The 18,477-nt window shown below is 32.9% G+C and overlaps 1 protein-coding gene across 1 annotated transcript in view; it reads left to right on the top strand.

Moving 5' to 3' along the window:
* The window catches only part of LOC114328885 (uncharacterized), a 128,572-nt gene that overhangs the window by 29,327 nt on the left and 80,768 nt on the right, over positions 1-18,477 (top strand). The gene's annotated exons all lie outside the window — the stretch shown is intronic.

Raw genomic sequence — 18,477 nt, 5'->3', positions numbered from 1 at the left:
ACCACCTTCATTCACTAAGAATCTCAAAATTTTAGAAAATGTTACATATCTCCTTCTTCCACTTATGTCTTCAATTTATTTAATCTGACTCATTTATATTGGCAATTCAGACATATTAATTGTTTATTTGCAATTTTTTGTTTAATTTAGTAGTATTTTGTATTTTAACAACGACACCCGATTTGGGCGTCGAAACGTTAATAAAATTATTTTTTTCATTTTTATTGTGGCTTATTTCCCATCTAAATAGTTAATTATAAAAATGCCACAAGGAAATAACTTCAGAACAACATTATTTTTTATGTTGTTCTTTTGTGTTATTTGTAAATGTACTGTTTTTCCAAACCCTAATTAATTTCAACACCCTAGTGTGAACACACGCTAGCATCTGTAAACGTGCTGTTTTTCCAAACCCTAACCGATTTCAACACCGTAGTGTCAACACGCGCTAGCATCTGTAAATGTACTGTTTTTCCAAACCCTTACTGATTTCAACACCCTGGTGTCTACACACGCTAGCATCTGTAAATATGCAACCGGGGCCATTTAACTTTTTATTTTAAAAAAACTAAGAGGTTTAAAAGACTAATTTCGACGTTTTTTAATAGCTCTTGGAATCAACTTTTAATTAGTTTTTAGGTGAACCTGAGATCTTAAAGATTAACGGAGTTATTTACAAAAAAAAAAAAAACAATAACATTTTAATCAGTGGCGACGCGTGATTTTTTCTGAAGTGTTACCAAAACCAGATGCAAAAAATCTTATTTAAAAATATGAAGATATGGCTAAATGTATATATACACTCACCGGTACAAAATTCCGCCACTCAAAATTTTTGATTAAGCTTGACAATCTATAACTTTATTATTTGTACTTCGATTTTAAAACTTCTTGCAGGAGTTTGTAGGTACATGTATTGATGTCAATTGCTATTATTCCGGTAACAAAAATTTTTTGCTTAGATGGCATTATACGGGGGTGAATATAAGCGTTGTTTTTTCTCCTAACTTTAAAAAATTCTGTGGAAAAATTGGAGGGCTGATTTTGTTTCATACTCCTTTTGTATTATCCTGGAGGTATCACTAAGGTCTTGTTATTTGAATTATCTGAATATCTCTTTTCTTGTAAGAGCTGTAATTAAAAACACTGCTTTGAAATTTTATTTAATTAAAAATATCAAATGCACTAAAAATAACAATTTCTCCTAACTTTAAAAAATTCTGTGGAAAAATTGGAGGGCTGATTTTGTTTCATACTCCTTTTGTATTATCCTGGAGGTATCACTAAGGTCTTGTTATTTGAATTATCTGAATATCCCTTTTCTTGTAAGAGCTGTAATTAAAAACACTGCTTTGAAATTTTATTTAATTAAAAATATCAAATGCACTAAAAATAACAATACAAAACAAATTTAACAACAAAACAAAACAATTCAATAGCGGTTATGTCCACCTCTTGCAGCAACGACTGCGCGCAATGTGTTTAGCATCTAATAAAGATGTGTTTTCCTTGCCTGGGGAATAGTCTGATATTCCTCTACCAGGGCCATAATTGTACCAAATTTTCTGGAGGCCTAGGATGACGGCAAATAGCTTTTTTATTCATCCCATAAATGCTCAATATAATTGAGATCTGGGCTGCATGCGGGCCATTCTAATCTTATCAATCCAACCTCAATTGTATGAGTCAATCAGTGTTTTTATTTATAGAAAATGGTACAGCTCTTACAAGAAAAAAGATATTCGGATAATTCAAAAAGCAAAATGTTGGTGATGCCTCCGGGAAAATATGACAGGACTATGAAACAAAATCAGCTATTTCATTTTTCCACAGAATTTTTAAAATTAGGAGAAAATACAACGCTTCTTTTCACCCCTGTACAATGACATGCAAGCAAAATTTTTTGTTACCGGAATAATACCAAACAATATGAATACATGTACCTACAAACTGGTGTAAGAATCTTGAAAATCGGAGCACAAATAATAAAGATATAAATTGTCAAACTTAATCAATCAAAAATTTTGGGTGGCTGAATTTTGTGCCGGTGAGTGTAGCTTCAATAATATCATTTTGTATATCACTTGAAACTCTCGAAAAAACAAATGTTTCTAGATGTTGACAACATTTTTGATCTTTTTTGGCAATTAATGTTAACAATTCCCCGTAATTGCCTGGATTGTCATAGTCGTCGCACTCAAAATGACCACGAAACGCTAGTTCTTGTTTGGCCCAAAAACATACAGTATCTATTATAAGTGTGCTAAGGATATACCTACCTATTTTTTTAACAAACTCATTATGTTTAGCAATATTTGCTTTAAAAGCTTGGTTAAGAGAACTTTTGATTTTTGTTTTGCCAAACTGAATCAAATTGGGTATACATCTTACATGTAGGTAACGGAGAATATTTTTAATTAAATAAACCTTCAAAGCAATGTTTTTATTTAAAGCTTTACAAAAAAAGAGAACGAAACAAACACAACAGGCCAGGCACGTAGCTAGGACATTTTCTTGAGGGGGTCCAAATACAACTCAAATTTTTTGTTAGGATAGACGGTAAGGTATTTAAAAAAATATTCAGAATAAATTTTAGATCCATATGCAAAATTTGAAAAAACTATTTTAATATTTTAAAAACTGCAATAACAAGTGTTTACTTCTTTACTAGATTACTTTAATATATAACATCTATATGACGACAATCTCACCCTAAAGTAAGTTGTTTTTAATAGCTAATTTCACCATTGTATCTTTAATCTAATATCATTTTAGCTTCCCTGATGATGTTAGTGACTACTAAGGAAATATAGAATTCCGTAGAAAAGAGTAGGTACACCTGGTCTTCTACTTAGCTGTCTACTCAATGATTTTGGGTTATTTAATATATCATCATCATCATCCAGCCTTCTGCATTCAAAGTTGAACATAGGCCTCCCCTAATTTCTTCCAGTTTTGTCGATCTTGGGTTTTCTGCAATCAATTCCCAGCAGTCCTTTTGACGTCGTCTGTCCATCGTGTAGGTGGTCTACCTCTACTTCTTCTGTTCGTTCGTGGTCTCCACACTGTAATTTTTTGGGTCCACCACCGTTCTCCATTCTGGCTACATGACCCGCCTAATTCCACCTCAGCTATGCTATTCGCTCTATGACATCTGTGATGATGATTTGATATCTATATATCTGGCTTTCGACGTTCCAATGAACGTAACAAAGAGCCAATAAAATGAGTCTTTCGTTTCCCATCTTGTTACTGGGTAAAGTTTTTACTCGCTTCATTGTTGAGAACGAAGGTTCTACACTGGCCGTTGTGACAGGTATAGTCGCCAAAATTGTAAGGAATTTGTAAATGTTTAGAGAACAAATCTTTATTACAATGTTTCATTACGTGGAGAACTTCGGTATCTGGTTCCAAAGATGATAATATTGTATTACAGTTACACCATAATGTACATATTCAGCTTTTATTGCTGCTGCAAGGGAAGTGTCGCGGGAGTAATAGCAGCCAAATTTTTCTAGCAATTTTGCTTTTTCTGTAGAGGCAAATGCACGTAAAAGAATTTGAAATGCTGATAGAATATTTTCGTTTTTGTTAAATCTGATTTTTAAATTGGATGTAAGTTGATCCGTACACTGAATAAAAACAGAAATAATCCTAGTAAAATTAATAATAATTAATACGTTCACTTTTTCAAAAATGTTAATAATAACTTGGGGATAAACTTGCTGCCTTGGTACAAAAGCCGAGGTAGTTTTGGGAGGGGTCCGGACCCCATGGAGTCCTCCCTTGGCTACGTGCCTGCAACAGGCATACAACCACTACAAACGAATCAGAAACGAAACGAATACTTTAGTGAGGCAAATAAAAAGGGAGCACTGGCAGAGTGGCACTCTCAAAACAGATGGAACACGACTTCTACGGAACACAAAAAGAAGTATGGAGTATGGAGAATGATCAGGGGGCAAAGAAAGGAGATGAACGAATTAATAAAAGCGAAACACATTTAGAAGGAAACATGGGCAGACTACTTCCGATCTCTATTTGCTAAAGGCGACGATAATGAACCACCAACACCTGAAGTTACAACAAACGAAGAAATAAACATCGAGGAGGGAGAGGTAAAGGAAACATTAAGAAAATTAAAAAATAGAAAATCTCCAGGAGAGGACAGAACATCGAACGAACTCCTAAAGTACGGAGGACAAGATCTAACTAAACAACTTTAAAACTAATACAAAAAATAATAGAACAAAACAGAATACCACAAGAATGGAGATCAAGCATCTTAATACCTCTCTTCAAAAAAGGAGACAAATCGGACCCGGAGATTTACAGAGGAATTAACTTATTAAACACAACATTAAAATTAACAACCAAAGTGATAACAAACAAATTGAATGAAATTATAACATTAGCAGAAGAACAACAAGGTTTTAGGTCGGGAAGGTCATGCACTGACGCTATATTTATAATGAGGCAAGTTCAAGAGAAATCGTTGGAATACAACAAACCGGCATATTTATGTTTCGTGGACCTTAAGAAAGCATTTGACAGGGTCACATTAAAGGAAGTTATCCATTTGTTATACTCGTGAGAGATAGAGAACAACACAATAAAAGTAAAAGTGGACGATGAATTAACTGACCCAATTGAAGCCGGCAATGGGATAAGACAGGGGGATTCCTTGAGTCCTTTATTGTTCAACCTGATCATGGACCAAATAATAAAAAAGTAACAACTAAAAAAGGATACCAAATGGGAGAAAAACAACTTAAAATAATCTGCTATGCGGACGATGCAATACTAATCTCTCAAAGTGAAGATGATTTACAAATTGAATGATAAAAAAATTTAACATGTTAATTTCCTCACAAAAGACAAAATGCATGGTTATAACAGCAGATCCAATAGGATGTAAATTGGAGCTGGAAGGTCAGATAATAGAACAAGTGATGGAGCTTAAATACCTAGGCATCACACTATCTAGCTACGGAAGGCTCAAAACAGAAGTGGAACATCAAGTGAATAAAGCAAACCTGAATGACACAATATGGAGAAATAAAAATATTGGAAAAGAAATGAAAGGCAGAATTTACAAAACAGTCATCAGACTAATAATGACATACGCGGCCGAGAACACAACCCGACACAGAGAGAACAAAAAATTGCTCGAAGCAGAGGAGATGAAAACCCTTCGAAAAATCGATACTCTATGGGACAGAGCTAGAAGTACAGATATATGACGAAGATGCAAGGTGGATAACATTAATAACTGGGTAAGAAACAGAAGAATAGAATGGAATGACCACATAAGCCGAATGACAACAAATATAGTAGTCAGGACAACGAGAGACGGTTCCCCAATAGGAAGACGATCAGTGGGAAGACCACGAAAACGATGGAAGACAACTTACTAGAGGCACATTGAAAAAACAAACAGAGCCATGTCTATACAAAAAGAAGAAGAAGAAGAAAAAAAGAGATATTCGGATAATTCAAAAAACAAAATCTTAGGGATGCCTCCGAGATATATAAGAGTATGAAACAAAATCGGCTCTTCAATTTTTCCACAGAGTTTTTTAAATTTTTTGAGAAAATACAACGCTTCGATTCACACTCTTATAATGCCATCTAAGTAAAAACTTTTTGTTACCGGAATAATAACCAACGATATTAATACATGTACCTACAAACTGATGCAAGATTCTTGAAAATCTGAGTACAAATAATAAAGTTATAAAGTGTCCAACTTAATCAAAAATTTTTAGTGGCGGAATTTTGTGCCGGTGAGTGTATTTTTGCGTTATATTTATTTTAAATTTAATTATATCTTCAACTGTTCAGTACAATCATTTTTTTCTTTTGAAGATCATGAGTGATTTAATATTTTCTTAGTACAGATTACCAATTTATATCTAAATAAGTCATATTGTGGAGCGAACATCGTATGGTCTTATGACTGGTTAGTTGTCTGTAAATGTTGTCATGTCTTTCCAAAAATCATCCCAGCTTAGAACTAAGGCAAAGAATGGTTAAGTGCTATGTTTGATCTATACTTTTGTATGGTGCATGCCGAAGTGTAGACATTAAAAGTATCGACCATAAACAGAATTTAACCATTGGAAATGTGGAGTTGTAGACAGATTCTGAAGATACTTTGGACAACAAGAAAAATTAATAAGGAAGTATTAAGGAGGGTCGTTAAAGATAGAGAACTGCTTCTTCTTCTTAAAGTTCCCTCTCCTATCGGAGGTTGGATATCATAATGGCTATGGTCACTTTGTTGGCTGCTGCTCTGAATAGTTGTAATGAACTACAGTTAAACCATTCTCTAAGGTTCCTCAGTCAGGAGATGCGTCTTCTTCCTATGCTTCTTCTTCCTTGGATCCTTCCTTGCATAATAATTCTCATCAGCTCATATTTTTCTCCTCTGGTAATGTGACAAAAATATTCCAGTTTTCTATTTTTTATACTTTTCATAATTTCTATCTCCTTATTTAAACGTCGTAGCACTTCAACATTGGTAATCCTTTAAACCCACTGATTTTCAATATTCTTCTGTAACACCACATTTCGAACGCTTCTATTCTTCTTATGTGTTGCCTCTTCAATGTCCAAGCTACCATTCTGTATAGCAATATAGAAAATATGTAGCATCTCAATATGTGAGCCCTCAATCTGAGAGGCAACTGAAGGTCTTTGTTTGTAATCAGTGTCTTCATTTTTATAAATGCTTGCCTTGCAGTTTCAATTCGGACTTTAATTTCTTTGCTTTGGTTATTTTTGTCATCAACCCAGGTTCCCAGATATTTGTATGTCTTAACTTTTTCTATTTGGGTTTGCTCTATCATTAACCTTTCATTTCCATGTTCTGTTTTTGAGACAATCAAAAATTTAGTTTTTTTCTTGTTTATTTTTAGTCCGTATCGAATGCAATAATCGTTAATTCTATTTAGCAATTCTTGTAGCGATTCCAGGGTGTCTGCCATTATAACGGTGTCATCAGCGAATCTTATGTTATTTACTATTCTTCCGTTTACAGAGATTCCATCAATTAGCTCCGCTATCGCTTCCTGAAATATGGTTTCACTGTACAGGTTAAACAGTAGCGACGACAGAACACAACCCTGTCTTACTCCTCTCTTTATATCAATATTCTCGGATTCTTATTCTTCTATCTTTATATTGGCCTTTTGATTCCAATAAAGATTAATGATAATTCGTAAATCTCGTCTGTCTATATCTCTGTTTTTCAATAATTCTATTAGTTTTTCACGTCGGACCCTGTCGAACGCTTTTTCGAAGTCGATGAAACAGGAATAAATTTCCAGGTTCATATCTAAGCATCTTTGAGAGAGGACATTAAACGCAAACAATGCCTCTCTGGTTCCAAGTCCTTTGCGGAACCCCGAATTGGGTATCATCCATATCATATTCTAGCTTTCTGTATAATCTTCCATGAATCACCTTTAGAAATATTTTGAGGGTATGGCTTATTAGTGATATTGTCCTAGAGTCCGAACAATCTTTGGCATATATTGTTTTTGGTATTGTTACAAAGGTGGACACCAACCATTCCTGAGGGATTTTTCCGGTTTTATATACTTCATTAAACAGATCCAGTAGTACCTGTAGAGTTTCATCGTCTAGACATTTCAGTAATTCCGCAGGTATTTCGTCTGGACCTACAGTTTTTCCGTTTTTTGCGTTTCGTATTGCTTGTTCGATTTCCTCCATTATGATCTCTGGTCCCGTTTCGCTGTCGATTTCTTCCGGTTCTTGTCTATTATCCTCAAACAGATCTGTTATGTATGTCTTCCACTTTTTTAATTTCTCTTTGACTTCTATAATAATTTTTCCATTTATGTCTTTAAGAAGGCTATCTTTCTTTTTTCGCTGTGTATTTGTGATTTCCTTTATTTTCTTGTGCATGTTAAAACTATCATATTTTTAGAATATTCTTCTATTTCACTACATCGATTTGCCAGCCAGGTGGATTTGGCCTCTTTTATTTTCTTTCCTATTAATCTCTGGATTTCCTTGTATTTTGCCTTACTCCTGCCTTTATGTTTCATTCTTTCCTCCATTAGCTCTGGGATTTATGAAGTCATCCATCTCTGTTTTTTCATTATTTGTGTGGGTAATATCTTCTTTCCTGCCTCTACTAACGTTCCTTGTATCATGTTCCATTTGCATTAACATCTGTTGTTTTTATCACGTCTTGTTTGATTTTCTTTAAGTTATCATTTATTTCTTGTTTTAACCTCTGTCGTACAGGTTCTTCTTTTATATTTGAGACATCAAATCGTGGTATATTTGTTTGTTTTTGGATCTTTTTCAGTTTTATCTTCATTACGCCTACTAATGGATTATGATCTGAATTTATGTCAGCTCCGGGGTATGTTCTCACAGACTTTATAGTGTTTTTGGAGCAGAAAACTGCTAAAGATTGTTAATCACTGGAAACTGTTTTATATGGGACATATAGGGAGGGGAAATCGATATAGAACACTACAACTGACTCTTAAAGGCAAAATAGAGTGCAGTAAAAGTGTAGAAAGAAAACAAATTTCTTGGTTCAAAACCATTCGTGAATTTTTTTTTTTGAAACGTTTATTCAGCAATCTGTTAGTTATAAAAATTCTAACAATAAGCGTCTTTGGGATTTGAAATAAAAAAGAATTGACGTTAGAGAGGTCAGTCCAATGACTGGACCTCTAGTATGGAACAAACATGACATTCCGATAATATGCTACATACAAACATACATTTTACATTTACAAACAATACATATATCTAAAATATAAACACAATTACGGTGAGGTATAAAACTTATTTATAAATAAGGTCCAGTGGATTTTTACGTTTTAGTCTGTGAGTTTGTTGACTATTATCAAGCAAGTTTATTGCCAGGGCATTTGGATGGCTTTCTAGGCGTTTTATGTACCGAACACTGCACTGAACTATCACTTCACTGATCGTAGGTACTTCTAGATCACAATAAATGTCTTTGTTTGACACGAACCATGGGGCGTCTGTTATAGAGCGTAACACTTTGGATTGCAATCTTTCCATTATGGATATGTTGAATTTTGCTGCTGTACCCCATAGCTGGATCCCATAGGTCCAGACCGGTTTGAGTATTGTATTGTATACCAACAGTTTGTTACGTATAGACAACTTCGATGTTCTGCCCAGTATCCAATAATGTTTACGAAATTTGAAATTTAACTGTTGGCGCTTTTTCCATATATGTGTTCTCCATGTCAAAGTTTTGTCCAGGTGCATACCAAGGTATTTAACGCTTTCGGCTTGTGGAATTGCTTTGTTATTTATTTCTATATTAGGCGATATTTTACGACATTTTGTAAATATGATATGTTGTGATTTTGATTCATTGATCTTTATTCGCCATTTCTTTGTCCACTTTTCAATGTTCCTAATATGCCTTTGAAGAGATTCGGTAGCTGTTGCGGGATTTTCATCTGTGACTAACATAGCTGTGTCATCTGCGAATGTTGTAGTCGTTACATTTTCGTTTGTTGGTATGTCGTGTGTAAATATTAAATATAATATAGGACCCAGAACACTACCTTGAGGGACTCCAGATCGTATAGGGTAGATTTTCGATGTATCTGCTTCATGCTTGACACGGTAGTACCTTTCTTCTAAATATGATTTTAGTATAGTAAACATTGAATCAGGAACGTTCATTTTTATTTTGAAGAGCAACCCTTCATGCCAGACTTTATCAAAAGCCTGACTGACGTCAAGAAAAAGTGCAGAACAGTACTTTTTTTCTTCAAAAGTTTTATTTACTATATCAACGACTCTATATACTTGTTCTATTGTTGAATGCTTCTCTCTGAAACCAAACTGGTGATCCGGAAAAAGATTATTATCAGTTATTATCTTCATTAGCCTGGTCGCTAATAGCTTCTCAAATAGTTTAGCTAGTACCGGTAAGAGACTAATAGGACGATAAGAGGTATGTTGGTGAGGTGGTTTACCATGTTTATGGATCATTATTATATCAGCAATTTTCCATTGCGTTGGTACAATTTTCAGCCTTATTTCGGAGTTGAATAGTTGTGTTATCATAATTACACCTTTATCTGGTAACTCTTTTAAGATAGTTCCTGTTATAAGGTCATAGCCAGGAGCTTTTTTGGTTTTTAATCTATATTGAATAGTATTTTTTACATCTCTTTTTGTTACTGGTTTCATTTGCTCACTTGGCTGTTGGATTGTTGCTAGACTTTCATAGATAGCCTCATCTTCTTCAGCACTGACAGAGGGCAGAGGTTGAAAAACCTCTTCAAGATATTTTCCAAATGCCTCTGCTTTTTCTTGATCTGTTCTCGACCATGAGCCATCTGGATTTCTTAATGCTGGTATATGTTTACTGGGTTGTTTTAATTTCCTGGTTGCCTTCCAAAGTGAATAATCGGTATCTGCTGTTGGTGTTAAATTTTGAAGATAATTTTCGATGTAGGAGTTTTTGTGCTGTAGTATTGTATTTTTCAGCTGTCTTGCGGCTCTATTGTAGTTCATTTTGTCTTGATGCTGCCTTGTGTTTTGCCATATCTTTCTTAGTCTCCTCTTCTCTTTAATTTGATTTCTTATATTAATAGGATTGTTTCTTTTATTCTGTGTATCTTTACATTTTGGAGTGGCATTCCAAGCAACTTCTTGGAGAAGTGTAGTAATTTCATATACTGCCAATTCAAGTTCATCTTTTGTTTTGAGAGAAATATTAAGGTTTATTTTTTTATGTATTTCTTCCCTGAACTCATTCCAGTCAGTTTTATGATTGTGCAGTTTTGCTGGACGTTCCTTCTCAACAAATCTTGAATTTAGCGTCGCTATTACAGGGGTATGGTCTGAAGCAATTTCATAATTTGGTACAATATTTAGATAGCCTTCTCCAAAACCTTTGCTTACAAAGAAGTCAAGACAGTCCGGAAGTCTACTAGGGTCAGTAGGCCAGTAAGTAGGTGCGTAACTAGATAAGTGTTTGAGATGTAGTTCCTGCATCACTTGAAAGAGGATTCTACCTCTACCTGGTGGAGAAAGTCGAGAGCCCCAGCTCACATGTTTTGCATTATAGTCAGCACCGGCAAGAAATCTATTACCTAGTGAATTAAAATAATTAATAAATGATTCTTTATTCGGTGGATAGTTTGGTGGAAGATATGCTGCAGATATTGCTACTTGTCCAAGCCAATCTTCTATGATAATAATTGCTGCCTGAAGGTGTGGCTCTTTTATGTTACCAAGGTGATAGTGTTTAATCCCTTTTCGAATAATAATGGCTGCACCTGCTCTAACATGCCTTTCAGCATCAGGGTGTGGTGCATTATAAATTATATATCCATAAAATTTAAGGTTGTGGTTGCTTGTTAAATGTGTCTCTGATATTAGCATTATGTCAATATTGTTTTCTAACAGGAAATATTCCAATTCGTTTTTATGATTTGCTAGTCCATTTGCATTCGTGAATGGACTCAGATATCAAATGCAGGACAATTATTGTTCCACGTTGCAGAAGATGGAGAAGCCTTCGCCATGGTGATCGCCAACGTCGGATAATTCTGATATGGCACGTGAAGAAGAAGGATTATCTGACAATGAAACACACATAAATTTAATATATTGTTTTTATTATACATGTTCTTTTGCCGTACACATATACTGTATTCGATAAGTACTGGTTGCAATATTAAAAATTGCATAGTGAATTGTGGTGTAAGTCTTTAAATTAATAGGCTTTATTACTAATTAAAGGAAATGCTTTTTGTTTAGTTATAATGTAGAAACAAATGTTAAGAACTTCTAATATGCAGTTGCATTGTATGAATCGATTTGACACATAATTATGTGTATAGTAAATTAGTCATATAATTTTATTAAATGCCATAAAGTATATATTTATTTGTTTATTTACAATGTTTAACATCAAGATTCAGTTACTACGCATAGGTGTAATTTTTAATTTTTGTCTGTAAAAAATACCAATAAATACAATGATTAATAAAAAATTTAACAATAGTTATGTTTCTAGTTCCATCAAGATGTTACCTATATCTATAACAAACTTCAAACATGATGTTACAATAAAATTCTTGTGACATGTTGGATTCGTCGATAAATTTAATTTCAATATTTTTAAATACATATTTCGAATTCTGGAGAATTAATTTTTATAATAGACACTTTCATTTATGGATAAAGTAGACACCATTATCTGCCGATTTAAATTCTCATTTTAGACGAGTAAGGATCTGTTTTTAGGTGGATGTGAGAGGTGGCATTCAGATTTTTGCGGATAAAGTTAGGTGATAACTTCGTTAATAATAATTGATTTATGATCCTTCTCAAATATGCCCGGAACATTAATAAAAAAAAAAATATTTAAAAATTTCAAAAATTTTTGTTTTTTTTTCTATTTTTTTTGCTTATAACTTTAAAACGATTCATTTTGGAACAAAGTCGTGTAGGAATAAAACAAAGATAATTAAATTTTCTATCAGATGCGATTGGTTAAAAATGTCTTAATTTATCACCTTTGCTGCAGAATAGCAATAAATATAAAATAAGGGGGCAAAACAAGCCTGTCCTTATTCAATGATTTTCCATCACTTAGGTTACACTTGGAACCTTCTTAATTCGCTTAGAAAATTTTTGTAAAGTGCTAAAATCGTACACCAAATTTCATTAAAAATGACTTACTAGATTTTGAATAATAGTTATTTTGCAATCTAAACTTTTTTTAAAAAATTAAAATTTTTTAAAATCTTGCACAACAAAAACTAGAACATACAAAGATTTGTCAATTTTTTACATATAAAGAAGCACTCCGCCTATCCAATACACTTGACAGAATTGAAATCGGATTATTTAAGCAGCCTCAGCAATGTTTTAAAGTTATAAACAATTTTTTGGCTTATAAATAAATTAGTGCTGTGGCCAAGAGGGTGTGCTACGGGCTCCTTTATTTAGATGGACTTACCCAAGATTTTTATGTATTTTGAACCGTAGAACACGATTTTTTTGGATAACAGTTGATCCGGATGTCGATAAGATTGTTATAAACAAAGAATAATTATTTATATGGGAAATAAGCCACAATTAAAATGAAAAAAATAATTTTAATAACGTTTCGACGCCCAAATCGGGTGCCGTTGTCAAAATAAAAATACTACTAATGGAAATAAAAATGTTGTTGCTTAGTAAAAAAATTCTTCTAATAATTTATTTAATTTGACTCATTTATATCGGCAATTCAGATACATATGATACATTTTAAAGTAGAAGACTTTAAAATGATATTGCCAATATTTATGAGTTGCGTTCCTGGGACAACTTTACTGAAAGATAGTTCATTCGATTACATGAAATCAACCCCAACTCAAGAATATCCGTCACAAAAAAAAAATCATAGCATGTGATCTGTCTTTAAAAAGACAACCACATGCAACGGTGACATTAAAATTCCAGTGTTAGAGATCTCATAGTAAATCACGAGGGAAAACCAGGAAAAACCTCGTGATACTATCCCGACATCGTAAGTATTTGGTCTTACATTTAAATTACTCTCAAAATTAATACCAAATTCTGACTTTACTATAATTCTGTTTAAATTATAAATAATATCAATAATATATGGATATATAAGTAATACTAAAATATAAAATATGTACTAACTCGACTATTGACTTATTAATTGTGGTATTTTCTTTCTATTGACTTCCTCTTTCAGTATGGGTATCCACATCCTACTGAAAAGGAATATAATAACACCCTGCCTTTCCTCGATGTTTTAGTCTCAAAGAAGGATACTGGATATGAGACTCAAGTGTATAGAAAACCAACACATACCAACAGATATCTCAATTACAAATCAAATCACAACATCAGCGTTAAAAAGGGAATCATAAAATCCTTATATGATAGAGCCAAAATTACTTGTTCTAACGAAAATTCATTTTTAGAAGAAAAACAATTCTTAACATCTGTTTTATTAAAAAATGATTATCCTTTATCGTTTATAAATAAGGAATTGTCAAGATTGGATCGAATGGAACAGAACAACATAGAACGGGATCCTACAACATTCACAAGAAATAATACGAGGAAAATATCAATACCATACATAAAAGGACTATCCGAGAAACTTAAAACAATAGGAAATAAATTCAACATTTCAACAACATTCAAAACAAACAACACATTGAGATCTATTCTATCTAAGACTAAACCTAACAATGAACAAGAAAGGACAAAGAATTGTATTTATAAATTACCTTGTGAATGCGAACAGTTTTATATAGGTGAAACATCAAGACCATTAAACGTTAGAATAAGTGAACATCAATCTTATATTAAAAATAGAGAGTTTGATAGATCTCAAATATGTCAACACGCATGGGATAATGAACATAGAGTTCAGTGGAGAGATTCAAGTATAGTCCTGAAAGAAACAGATAGTAAAAAGAGAAAAATCAAAGAAGCGGCTCTAATTATGCTAAACGAAACCAATTGTGTCGCAAATTCCTCGGTGGAATGCAGTAGGATGTGGATACCCATACTGAAAGAGGAAGTCAATAGAAAGAAAATACCACAATTAATAAGTCAATAGTCGAGTTAGTACATGTTTTATATTTTAGTATTACTTATATATCCATATATTATTGATATTATTTATAATTTAAACAGAATTATAGTAAAGTCAGAATTTGGTATTAATTTTGAGAGTAATTTAAATGTAAGACCAAATACTTACGATGTCGGGATAGTATCACGAGGTTTTTCCTGGTTTTCCCTCGTGATTTACTATGAGATCTCTAACACTGGAATTTTAATGTCACCGTTGCATGTGGTTGTCTTTTTAAAGACAGATCACATGCTATGATTTTTTTTTGTGACGGATATTCTTGAGTTGGGGTTGATTTCATGTAATCGAATGAACTATCTTTCAGTAAAGTCGTCCCAGGAACGCAACTCATAAATATTGGCAATATCATTTTAAAGTCTTCTACTTTAAAATGTATCATATGTATCTGAATTGCCGATATAAATGAGTCAAATTAAATAAATTATTAGAAGAATTTTTTTTTACTAAGCAACAACATTTTTATTTCCATTAGTAGTATTTTGTATTTTGACAACGGCACCCGATTTGGGCGTCGAAACGTTAATAAAATTATTTTTTTCATTTTAATTGTGGCTTATTTCCCATATAAATAATTAATCATAAAAATGCCACAAGGAAATAGCTTCAGAACAACATAAACAAAGAACTTGAGGAATTACATAACATCGATTTTTCGCAAAATAATATATTTTTTGTATTTCTTGGGTAATTCTAAGCAAAAAATGTTCTTACAAGTTTTTTCGAAGGATGCATAGTTTTCGAGATAAACGCAGTGGAACTTTCAAAAAATCGAAAAATTGCAATTTTTGAACGCGAATAAATTTTGATTATAAAAATAAAATAGCAATTCTAATGTCAGCATTTGAAAGTTTAAGTCAAATTATACCGGTTTTAATTATTTGCATTGCTAAAAATTAATTTTTTTATTATTAAACTTTTATGTTTTGTTGTATTATTTGTTTATAAGCCAAAAAATTGTTTATAAAATTTAAAACATTGCTGAGGCCCCTTAAATAATCCGATTTTAATTCTCTAAGGTGTATTAGATAGGTAGAGCACCTCTATATATGTAAAAAAATTAGCCAACTTCTAAATGTTCTACTTTCTGTTCAGAAAGATTTTAAAAAATTTGAACTTTTTTAAAAACATTTAGATTGCAAATTTATTATGCAAAATTTATTAGGTTGATTTTAATGAAATTTGGTACACGGTTTAAGTATGTTAGAAAGAATTTCCTAAGCGAATTACTAAGGTTCTAAGTGCCACCAAAGTGGTTAAAAACGTTGAATAACAACAGGCGTATTTTGCCCCCTTATTTTGTATTTATTGCTATATTGCAGAAAAGGTAATACGTTAAGAAATTTTTGACCAGTCGTATATCATACAATATTCAATTATCTTTATTTTATTTCTGTATGACTTTGTTTCAAAACGAATCGTTTTAAAGTTATAAGCAAAGAAATCAGAACAAAATCGACGTTTTTCGAAATTATTAAATATTTTAATTTTTTTATTAATGTTCCGGGCATATTTGAGAAGGAGCATAAGTCAATTATTATTACTGAAGGTGTCACCTAACTTTATCTGCAAAAATCCGAATGCCACCTCTCACATCCAAAAATAGACGTTTTTTCACAGATCCTTACTGGTCTATTTTTCATTTTGCGAGTCTAGTCCTACTATACGCGATTGAATCACTATGCCCTTGTAAGTATTACAGATTTTTGAGATTTTTTTTGTTATGATTACTTTTGATTTTTCTCTTGTAGGAAAAACGTCAATTAGTTCGAGGTGAATGATCATGCATTAAGGATTTTCTGTGGGACTTTTAAGTTGCCTGTATGTTATTTTTGGATCTCACCTACTGCCGACGAGTTTTGATTTTTATAGATTCTAGTGGACATTTTTATGGTTTGTTCTTTTTATTCTGACGTTTCTTAAAATTTGATTTGGGTGATCTGTTTGAACAGTTTGATCCTGTATTGAAGACAGTTCATATGGTTGGCTGCGACCTATCTATGGCTTAATCCTGTTTGTTTTTCTTGTGGGTGAATTTTGTACCATCTAGAGTAAAAAAGAAAGTTTTTCTAATTTTATAAAAGTGTTATTGTAGTTTTATAGAGCCCCTGTATTATTTCCACGTAATAAAGACTTACACCACGAGTGTTGCTACTTATAATATTTTTATACATAAGTACGTTTGTATCTACATTGACTGTTTACTAAAATCTAGTAACTAAAATTATTAACACTTTGCACTTTAAAATTTAGAAAATGTTTTATTCCTATGGAATTAAGTACGTAAATATCTTTGACTTTGGTGGAATTTTTTCTAAACGTAAACATTTAAATATCTTTTTGTCTGGGACTTTTGGTGGAAATTATAAACATAATAAGTTCTTTCATGCGATTAATAATATTTTGTTACCTTAAAATTATTTACCGATTTTGTTAATACGAATATAACCAAATAATTTTATTCAAACACAGTAATATTATCTATATCAGTTCTTGACGTTTCTTAAAATAGGTTTGGAATTATTCGGAAAGTCTTATAAAAGACTAAGAACCGCTCAAAAACAGTACTGTTACACAGTAGTCAATGTTAAACCACCCGAAAAAGAACAGATACTGAGTGTAAAAAATCAAAAAGCTCATTAGAGAAAGGAAAACCAAGTGGGAGGAGAAGGAAAATGGAAATATGAAGATACTCAGAAGAAATCTTTGTGATGGTAAATAGAAAATAATTAAACTGGAAGAGAAGAAAGGTAATACGACAACAATATAGTACTTCTATGAATTACTATACAAAATCTAGTTAATAGAAGAAGACTATTAACATAGAGAACGCAAAATAATAAACCAAGAGTCCGAATGTCTGCTCAACATAACGATAGAGGAACTGAACTGATCTCTAAAGGAAATGAAAAACAACAAATTTTTGGGAGACGACCAAATAGTAATACATATATAACAGGGTTGTCCAACTGGCGGCCCGCGGGCCGCATCCGGCTCGCGAGGCTATTTGTTGTGGCCCACGTAAGATTTTCGAAAAGCATATATTTTCTTTAAATGCTGCCACTGTGAAAAAAGATTTTTTAATTTATATTTTATGGTTTAGCAGTGTTTTTACACCACAAGTACTGTACCGCGTGCCGCTTCGCGGACGTGTAACGAACACAATCGTCCTCCACCACTATCAGAACTGCACTGATTACTGCGCATCACAGTTCACGCAGGCCACACCTCCCACTGCTTACCATCCGTCGCCAGCCGCCATCGTGCCAGTGTGCTACTGACACGTAGGCTAGTCGGCTAATCTATTACGTTGCTAGTGAACAGTGAACTTGATTAATTCTTTGTCTTGATTCCTCTTATACAATAATGAGTGTAAAACCAGTAAAACGGAAAATTGATAGTGAGAACAGAATTTACAAAGAAAGTTGGGAGAGTGATTACTTGATTCTTGATTGCTAACAATAATGGAAAGTTGCAGTGCTTAGTGTGCATGAATGTCGTTTCAGTGCCTAAAGAATATAATGTGAGAAGACATTACACAACAGTGCATGAAAATAAGTATGCTACGTACACAAATGAAAGTCGGCGTGCCCTAGTTGCAGATTTGAAGAAAAAGCTTAAACAGCAAACTGGTATGTTCAGTAAAATATTACACTCTCGAACGCATTCTTTGCATGCATATTATGCCGTGTCGCTTGAGCTGGCAAAGGCAAAAAACTTTTCACTGGTGGCAATTTGATAAAAAAATGTGCTGTTGAAATGGCCAAAGCTTTCGGTGATTCTAAAATGGCGGAGAAATTTGA

The sequence above is a fragment of the Diabrotica virgifera genome, chromosome 3 (assembly GCF_917563875.1).
Source record: "Diabrotica virgifera virgifera chromosome 3, PGI_DIABVI_V3a".
Lineage (NCBI taxonomy): Eukaryota > Metazoa > Arthropoda > Insecta > Coleoptera > Chrysomelidae > Diabrotica > Diabrotica virgifera.
This window is presented reverse-complemented; position numbering and strand designations above follow the sequence as displayed.